This window comes from Pongo abelii, chromosome 20 (assembly GCF_028885655.2).
Source record: "Pongo abelii isolate AG06213 chromosome 20, NHGRI_mPonAbe1-v2.0_pri, whole genome shotgun sequence".
In the NCBI taxonomy this organism is placed as follows: Eukaryota; Metazoa; Chordata; class Mammalia; order Primates; family Hominidae; genus Pongo; species Pongo abelii.
The window spans coordinates 22,716,691-22,726,179 of record NC_072005.2 but is presented as its reverse complement, the minus strand read 5'-3'; positions in this window follow the sequence as shown (position 1 = coordinate 22,726,179).

Sequence of the window (9,489 nt, the reverse complement as noted above, 5' to 3'; positions counted from 1 at the left end):
AATATTTTTGTGGTGACTCCCATAATTTTTTTTTTTTTTTTTTTTTGAGCTGGAGTTCAAGACCAACCTAACCAACATGGAGAAACCCTGTCTCTACTAAAAATACAAATTAGCTGGGCATGGTGGTGCATTCCTGTAATTTCAGCTACTAGAGAGGCTGAGGCAGGAGAATTGCTTGAACTCAGGAGGCAGAAGTTGTGGTGAGCTGAGATCGCGCCATTGCACTCCAGCCTGGGCAACAAGAGCAAAACTCTATCTCAAAAAAAAAAAAAAACTTTAGATATTCATATCACTCCGTCACCATCAAAAATGTACGTATTGGCCTGGCATGGTGGCTCATGTGTGTAATCCCAGCACTTTGGGAGGTCGAGGCAGGCAGATCACCTAAGGTCAGCGTTCAAGACCAGGCTGGCTCGCATGGTGAAACCCTGTCTCTACAAAAATACAAAAATTAGCCGAGCATGATGGCAGGTGCCTATAATCCCAGCTACTTGGGAGGCTGAGGCTGGAGAATCGCTTGAACTGGGGAGGCGGAGGTTATAATGAGCCGAGATCGCGCCACTGCACTCCAACCTGGGCGACAAAGCAAGACTGTTTCAAAAAATAAAAATAAAAATTTACTTATTTAGTGTCAAATCCTACTGTAAAAAAGCAGAACTGTGGGGTTTTTTTAAAGTGGAAACATGGATTCAGGTTATTTTATTTTATTTATATTTTTATTTTTTGAGATGAAGTTTCGCTCTGTCACCCAGGCTGGAGTGCAATGGTGTGATCTTGGCTCACTGCAACTTCCGCCTCCTGGCTTCAGGAAATTCTCCTGCCTGGGCCTCCCAAGTAGCTGTGATTACAAGTGCCTGCCACCACTGCTGGCTAATTTTTGTATTTTTGGTAGAGACAGAGTTTCACCATGTTGGCCAGACTAGTCTCGAACTCCTGACCTCAGGTGATCCGCCTGCCTCAGCCTCCCAAAGTACTGGGATTACAGGCATGAGCCATTGCGCCAGGCCTATTATTTATTTTTAAAAGGTTAGAAGGGGCTTCCTTGTGTTGAAATCTGCGTTTCCAGAAGAAAAATATAAATCTGGCCTGTTTTAGGATCTACCTATTTTCTTGAATTTTCAGTTTGATTATGTCACATTTAGCACAAGTGACTTGTTTTGGTTCAGTTTGGTTTGGTCTGTTTGGAACTAGTGCACAAGCTCAGTTTAGAATGATGGACTCCAATAACTTTTTGTTTTGAGACGCAGTCTCGCTCTGTCGCCAGGCTGGAGTGCAGTGGCGTGATCTCGGCTCATTGAAACCTCTGCCTCATGGGTTCAAGCCATTCTCCTGCCTCAGCCTCCCGAGTAGCTGGGATTACAGGCACGCGCCACCACCCCCAGCTAATTTTTCTATTTTTGGTAGAGACAGGGTTTCACCCTGTTGGCTAGGATGGTCTCAATCTCCTGACCTTGTGATCTGCCTGCCTTGGCCCACAAAGTGCTGAGATTACAGGTGTGAGCCACTGCGCTGAGCCAACTTTGTTTTTAAAACTCTCCCTTTTTGGTAAAGTTCTTACGTAGGTCAGAGTGTGACTAAAACTCAGGGCCTTAGTGCCACTCTCAATTTCCATTATTTAGGGTTTTTGTCCTTATAATGTTATTCACAGGTTATGGTGTCTTCATAGTCACATATGTCTTTGAGTTTCTGTCATTCCCGTTAAAAAGACACCATTTGACATTCTAGAGATGACTGCATGCAAACCTTTATAACTTTTGAGAGAATACGGTGCAGTAGGGAGACTACTATTTTGATTTTCAGGAGGATAATACCAAGAGTTGAAACCAGCCGGGCATAGTGGCTCATGCCTGTAATCCTAGCACTTTGGGAGGCCGAGGAGGGCAGATTACCTGAGGTCAGGAGTTCAGGATCACCCTGGCCAACATGGTGAAACCCTGTCTCTACTAAAAATACTAAAAATTAGCCAGGTGCAGTGGTGCACACCTGTAATCCCAGCCACTCGAGAGGCTGAGGCAGGAGAATCACTTGAACCCAGGAAGTGGAGGTTGCGGTGAGTCGAGATTATGCCACTGCACTCCAGCCTGGACTACAGAGTGTGACTTTGTCTCAGGAAAAAAAAAAAAAGTTGAAACCATGCTTGTTAGCCAGGGTCCCCATGAACAACCAACTAAAATTCAATAGATTAAATAATTAGCTAGATAAATGATCTCATTTCAACCAAGCAGCCTGTTCACTACTCCCCTACAATTGCATCTTTGTAATACCCAATGTATTCTACCATGTGCAACTACAGGTGTCAGCAACGGCACAGGTAGTTCTCTGTTTATCCAGTAAGTAATCAGAAGAAATTTTATTATTTAGCACAACTTTAGTAACAACATTTAACACCTGTTGCGTAACCATAGTCTTTACATTAGAATCTGCTATAGAGCCCTATTTTCAGGGATAAATTTCTTACCATTGCTTCATTTATGCTAAGCCATGGAAAAAATGATCTAACAAATGATGCCCATTCAGAAGAGTAATGGCCTGCTGGCAATGCTCTTTAACCCATTCTGAAGAAGTTATTTTTAACTTATGAAGTAAGTTTAAAGCAGTGGATCAATATTCTGTTTCTGAAATTATGAGGCAACAAATGTTTCATTAAAACTTCTCACCCACATTAGCCCTTCATCTTTTACCTATCAAGGCAAAAGTTTTGTTATATATAATGTTGTCAGCAAAATTCTCTACCTATGAGTGTACCCCATGAGTGCATACAAGAGATTCCTTTTTTATTTCTGTTGTTTGTAGAGCCATTAGAAAACTGTGAACAAACTCTGCTATGATAGCAGAGGTGTCTTGATTTTTTATTTTTATTTTTTTCTTTTGAGACGGAGTCTCGCTCTGTAGCCCACGCTGGAGTGCAGTGGTGCAATCTCGGCTCACTGCAAACTCTGCCTCCCGGGTCCCGATTCAAGCAATTCTCCTGCCTCAGCCTCCTGAGTAGCTGAGATTATAGGCACATGTCACAATGTCCAGCTAATTTTTATACTTTTTATTTTATTTTATTTTTTGAGATGGAGTCTTGCTCTGTTGCCCAGGCTGGAGTGCAGTGGTGCAATCTTGGCTCACTGCAACCTCTGCCTCCCGGGTTCAAGCGATTCTCCTGCCTCAGCCTCCTGAGTAGCTGGGATTACAGGCGCACACCACTACACCCGGCTAATTGCTAATTTTTGTATTTTTAGTAGAGACAGGGTTTCACCATGTTGGCCAGGCTGGTCTTCAACTCCTGACCTCGTAATCCACCCACCTCGGCCTCCCAAAGTGCTGGTACTACAGGCGTGAGCCACCACGCCTGGCCTTGATTTTTGATCTTGTAAAGAAAGCTGCCTAGATCAAGATTGCTATCTTCTTTTGAAGAGAAACTTTCCTGCTTGCCTTTGCTTAAGATCTCCTATGGGTTTACAGTTGAAAGAGTTTGGAGAGGCCCTTCTAAGCTGTGAGACTATGAACCCAATGTTCAAGGTCTTGAAGTCTTGCTTCAGGGTAGATGGCAGTAAGATGCAGTCTCTGGATTCTAGATTATAAAGGGTTCTACTATCCTCAGTCAATAGACTCTTCAAGACTTTCTTTACTTGGTGAAAATATGCTATATTAGACTTCTGGCCAGGAGCAGTGGCTCACGCCTGTAATCCTAGCACTTTGGGAGGCCGAGGTGGGTGGACCACCTGAGGTCAGGAGTTTGAGACCAGCCTGGCCCACATGGTGAAACCCCATCTCTCCTAAAAATACAAAAAATTAGCTTGGCATTATGGTGGGCGTCTGTAATCCCAGCTACTTGAGAGGTTGAGGCAAGAGAATCTGTTGAACCCAGGAGGCCAAGGTTGCAGGGAGCTGAGATTATGCCATTACACTCCAGCCTGGGCAACAAGAGTGAAACTCTGTCTAAAACAAAAAAGAAATATTAGACTTTCATGGAAAACCCAAATGCCCATCAATGATAGACTGGATAAAGAAAATGTGGTACATATACACCATGGAACACTACACAGCCATAAAAAAGAATGAGATCATGTCCTTTACAGGGACATGGATGAAGCTGGAAGCCATCATCCTCAGCAAACTAACACAGGAAGAGAAAACCAAACACCTCATGTTCTCATTCATAAGTGAGAGTTTAACAATGAGAACACATGGACACAGGAAGGGGAACAACACACACCAAGGCCTGTTGGGAGGTGGGGGGCAAGGGTGCAAAACTTAGAAGATGGGTCAGTAGGTGCAGCAGACCACCATGGCACACATATACCTATGTAACAAACCTGCACATTCTGCACATGTATCCCAGAACTTAAAGTAAATTAAAAAAATTAATAAATAAACACTGGACTTCAGTAGCAGAAGATACATGAGCTTTTAATAGTTGCATAGGCCTTCCAATGAGTATATGATATGGGCCAACTTTTTTTTTTTTGAGATGCAGTCTCACTCTGTCACTCAGGCTGGAGTGCAGTGGCACGATCTTGGCTCACTGCAACCTCTGCCTCCCGGGTTCAAGCGATTGTTCTGCCTCAGCCTCCCAAATAACTGGGACTACAGGTGCGTGCCACCATGCCTGGCTAATTTCTGTATTTTTAGTATAGACGGGGTTTCACCGTATTAGCCAGGCTGGTCTCGAACTCCTAACCTGATCCACACACCTTGGCCTCCCAGAGTGCCGGTATTGCGGGCATGAGCAACCACACCCTCCAGGCCAACATATTTTTCCTCTCTCAGTGGATCTGATTGTCATCAATCTGCAATTACAAAAGCAAGCCAGTCAATGTAGTTAGCTTTGCACAATACTATTGTATCTGTAATTCCTTATTTAACAGTTTTACAACTTCTCTAGTGAAATAAGTATCTTTATCATTGGAGGCTTTTTCAGAAATGTTCCATGAGAAAAATATGTTTCTTTATATCCTTTTAGCTACTGTTATAACATCAGTTTTCTTGCATAAGAAAGCTTTCATATTACCAGAAAATATGTATTAAAAATGATAATTGAATAAAAATTTTGTATCCATGATTAAATAGCCCATCAGGTAGCAGAAATGTACATGAAGTTTTGATTGTCTTCTCAGGATTAAATGTGTGATGAGAAAACATTGGTCTTAACCTATTTTGGTAATTTATTATAGAATAATCACCACACACACACTTAATTTATATTCAATTTAGATTATTTTATCTCTTCTGTGATGAGTAATGGAATGCAGAGCTGTTAATAATGGAAGCTTTAATAACTTAGGAATGAATAAGTGGCTGTTGGTTGTCTAGGTTTTTAATGAGTCCACACTTATTAAATTTATGTCCTCTTAAATACTAGGTTTGTTTCTCCAATTTAGGAGCATAGCACTGATAACTGAGGGGTTATCATAGGTAGTTTGACTTAGACCACAGAGTTTACTATAACGGTATATCTAAAAAATTTTTGTACAGGTTGTTTTAGCATAGCATCTTAAAATACTCTGCCACATTAGATTACACAGAGTATTTTCCTAATATTCAAATAATTTTGATTTGCCTAGGTTAGCAGTTTTATAAGAGTTACTCTGTTTATTAGAATTCCCACAAGCCTTACGCAGAATAAACAATATGATCCTAAAATGGTCAGAAACCTGTACTCAATTTGTGTGGGCCCTTTCCAACTTTTCATGAACCTCCTTAAAGACATAATACTCTAGGATTTTGCAAGCTTTTGAGGTTTTTAGAAATTACATCAGAATTAAACCATTAACTGTGGAAATAACTTAAAATGGTTATAAAGAAACAAATAAAAATTGATTATATCTGTGGCCTGCAATAATTTATCAAAATCACCATAATTATGACTACTAGAATATACTCAGATATATAAAATTTTTGAAATTTCATACAATTTTGATATAAGTATTAATCACATATTTATTAAAATATAAGTTGAAGGTCAATTATCATTTTTATTTAATTCTTGGGGTTTTTTTTTTTTTTTTTTTTTTAGAGGAACTCTAGCTCTGTCACCCAGGCTGGAGTGCAGTGGGAAAATTTCAGCTCACTGCAACTTCCAGCTACTGAGTTCAAGCGATTCTCCTGCCTCAGCCTCCCGAGTAGCTGGGATTACAGGAGCGGGCGACCACACCCAGCTAATTTTGGTATTTTTAGTAGAGACAGGGTTTCACCACGTTATCCAGGCTGGTCTCAAACTCCTGACCTCAAGTGATCCACCTGCCTCAGCCTCCCAAAGTGTTAGGATTACAGGCATGAGCCACCACACCTGACCCAAAAGTTGTTTTTAATTTGACAATGCTTCCCATGTAATTAAACATATCAAGTAATTCCATTTATCATTCTTTTGGATGCTGTGTTGGCACTCTGTAGCATCCAAAAGTTAGGGGTCAAAAAGAAGACAATTTTTAAGCTGAAATTTGATTTCGGGAAGCCTGGCAATTATGTCAAAAGCTCAAAGTAGGGCCGGGCGCAGTGGCTCACGCCTGTAATCCCAGCACTTTGGGAGGCCGAGGCGGGTGGATCACAAGGTCAGGAGATCGAGACCATCCTGGCCAACATGGTGAAACGCCATCTCTACTAAAAATACAAAAACTAGCTGGGCCTGGTGGCGTGTGCCTGTAATCCCAGCTACCTAGGAGACTGAGGCAGGGGAACTGATTGAACCAGGGAGTCGGAGGTTGCAGTGAGCCCAGATCTCACCATTGAACTCCAGCCTGGGCAACAGAGAGAGACTCTGTCTAAAAAAAAAAAAAAAACTCAAAATAGGCTGGGCCCGGTGGTTCACGCCTGTAATCCCAGCACTTTGGGAGGCCATGGCTGGATTACCTGAAGTCAGGAGTTCTAGACCAGCCTGACCAACATGGTGAAACCCCGTCCCTACTAAAATATAAAAAAAATTAGCCGGGCGTGGTGGTGGGCGATTGTAATCCCACCTACTCGGGATGCTGAGGCGGGAGAATCGCTCAAACTCAGTAGCTGGAGATTGCAGTGAGCTGAGATGGTGCCGCTGCACTCCAGCCTGGGTGACAGAGCGAGACTTCATCTTGAAAAAAAAAAAAAAAGAAAAGTTAAAACAGTTTTGATATTTGTGGGGTATTTATGATTTTCAACACTTACTAAAAGTACTTTGCCTGAAACAACCTCTTAACTTGAAATCAAGTGACTATAGACAGGGTCTCGCTCTGTCACCCAGGCTGGAGTGTAGTGGCCCAATCTCGGCTCACTGCAACCTCCCTCTCCCAGGTTCAAGTGATTCTCCAGCCTCAGCCTCCCGAGTAGCTGAGGCTAAGCTAATTTTCGTATTTTAAGTAGAGATGGGGTTTCACCATGTTGGTCAGGCTGATCTCAAACTCCTAACCTCAGGTGATCTGCCCGCCTCAGCCTCCCAAAGTGCTGGGATTACAGGCGTAAACCACTACACCCATCCTGTCTTTTGACTTTTAAAATGCCAGAGCTGCTTTTCAAGATCCCAAAGTCAGAAGCTGCCATGGGACAAATCTCTGCAGCACACATGGAAATCACACACAGTGAATGCATCCCCCACCCTGAACCAATTGTTTTCACCCCAGCCTGCATGTAAAAATCACCTGGGGGGCTTTTTAAAACCCCCAAACATGTTGGATGCCGCAGCTCATGCCTGTAAACCCGGCACTCAGGAGACCGAGGCAGGCAGATCACCTGAGTTCAGGAGTTCAAGACCAGCCTGGCCAACATGGTGAAACCTCGTCTCTACTAAAAATACAAAAATTATCTGGGCGTGGTGGTGGGTATCTATAATCCCAGCTACTTGGGAGGCTGAGGCGGGAGAATCACTTGAACCTGGGAGGTGGAGGTTGCAGTGGGCTGAGATCTCACCATTGCACTCCAGGCTGAGTGACAGAGAGAAACTCTATCTCAAAAAAAAAAAAAAAAAAAAGATGGAAAATCTGTTATTTTATTTAATTACAATAAAAGATTAAAAAGTGGCCATTCTCTGTGATTTTGAAAGCAGCATTGTCTAAACAGATGTGTATTTGCATCTACATTTACCTTCGCATATATTTATGACATCTGCCTAGTCATTCTTTCTCCATTCATAGAATGTATTTTAAAAGGATGCATTTAAAATAAGTAGAGTGTCTGATAAAAGAAGCATTTGAAATGTATTATAAAAGTTAGTTGATTACATAGTGTCCAGATACTTACATGTTCACTCAGAACATATAAAGTAAGATTATTATATTGTCTTACAGATAATTAAAAAATACTTTAAAAATATGTGGCTAAGGTTAACAGCTGAAAATAAGTGAGAATATATTTATTTGTACAGATAATAAAAATGTTTTTCAAACTGGATACAAAATACAAAATGTATCATGGAAAAAGTCAGATAATGTAGATTATTTAAAAGATATACAACTCTGTGCTACAAAAGTTATGTAGCATAGAGGAAGTGTTACTAGTGGAGGGTGTCCAGGTTCTTGGCAACTTGAACAGAGAATTAGATTGAGTAAAATATACTATTAGAAACAAGATTTGGAGCATAATTCTCTCCACCTGATTTCTCCAAAATTTGAAAACTAGTTGTGAGTATTCCTTTTTTTTTTTTTTTTGAGGTGGAGCCTCACATTGTCACTAGGCTGGAGTGCAGTGGTGCAATCTTGGCTCACTGCAACCTCTGCCTCCCTGGTTCAAGTGATTCTCCTATCTCAGCCTCCTGAGTAGCTGGGATAACAGACATGTGCCACCACGCCCAGCTAATTTTTCTATTTTTAGTAGAGACAGAGTTTCACCATGTTGGTCAGGATGGTCTCAATCTCCTGACCTTGTGATCCACCCACCTCGGCCTCCCAAAGTGCTGGAATTACAGGCATGAGCCACCGTGCCCTGTCGTGAATATTCTTAACTTATAACAATATAGTTATTTGTATAAGTGCAATAAAAAATCTATTTTCTTACTGGGTGCAGTGGCTCACAACTGTAATCCCAGCCCTTTGAAAGGCTGAGGTGGGTGAATTGCTTGAGCCCAGGAGTTCAAGACCAGTCTGGGTAACATTATGAGACGCCCCCTGTCTACCAAAAAATATATAAAAATTTGCCAGGCATGATGGCACTCACCTGTAGTCCCAGCTACTTGGGAGGCTGAGGTGGGAGAATCATCTGAATGCAGGAACCAGAAGTTGCAGTGAGCTGAGACTGCACCACTGCACTCCAGCCAGGGTGACAAAGCAAGACACTGTCTCAAAAAAAAAATCTATTTTTTTTTTTTTTGTAACAGAACACAATTGGAGACACTGGTTGTTTTACCAAGGTATTGGCTAGAATGGCATGCTTTCAGATGCAGACCCCTTTAAGGTATCATAGTTGGCTTATAGAAATAATATAAGCTCTTTGAACAAGCTGGCCTTACACCTCTTCTACACAGTTCCCATGTAGGTTCCTTACCTGTGGTGAGTAAAGAATTCTACTTTCTGACAGGCCGAGGAGCCCAAGTTTTTT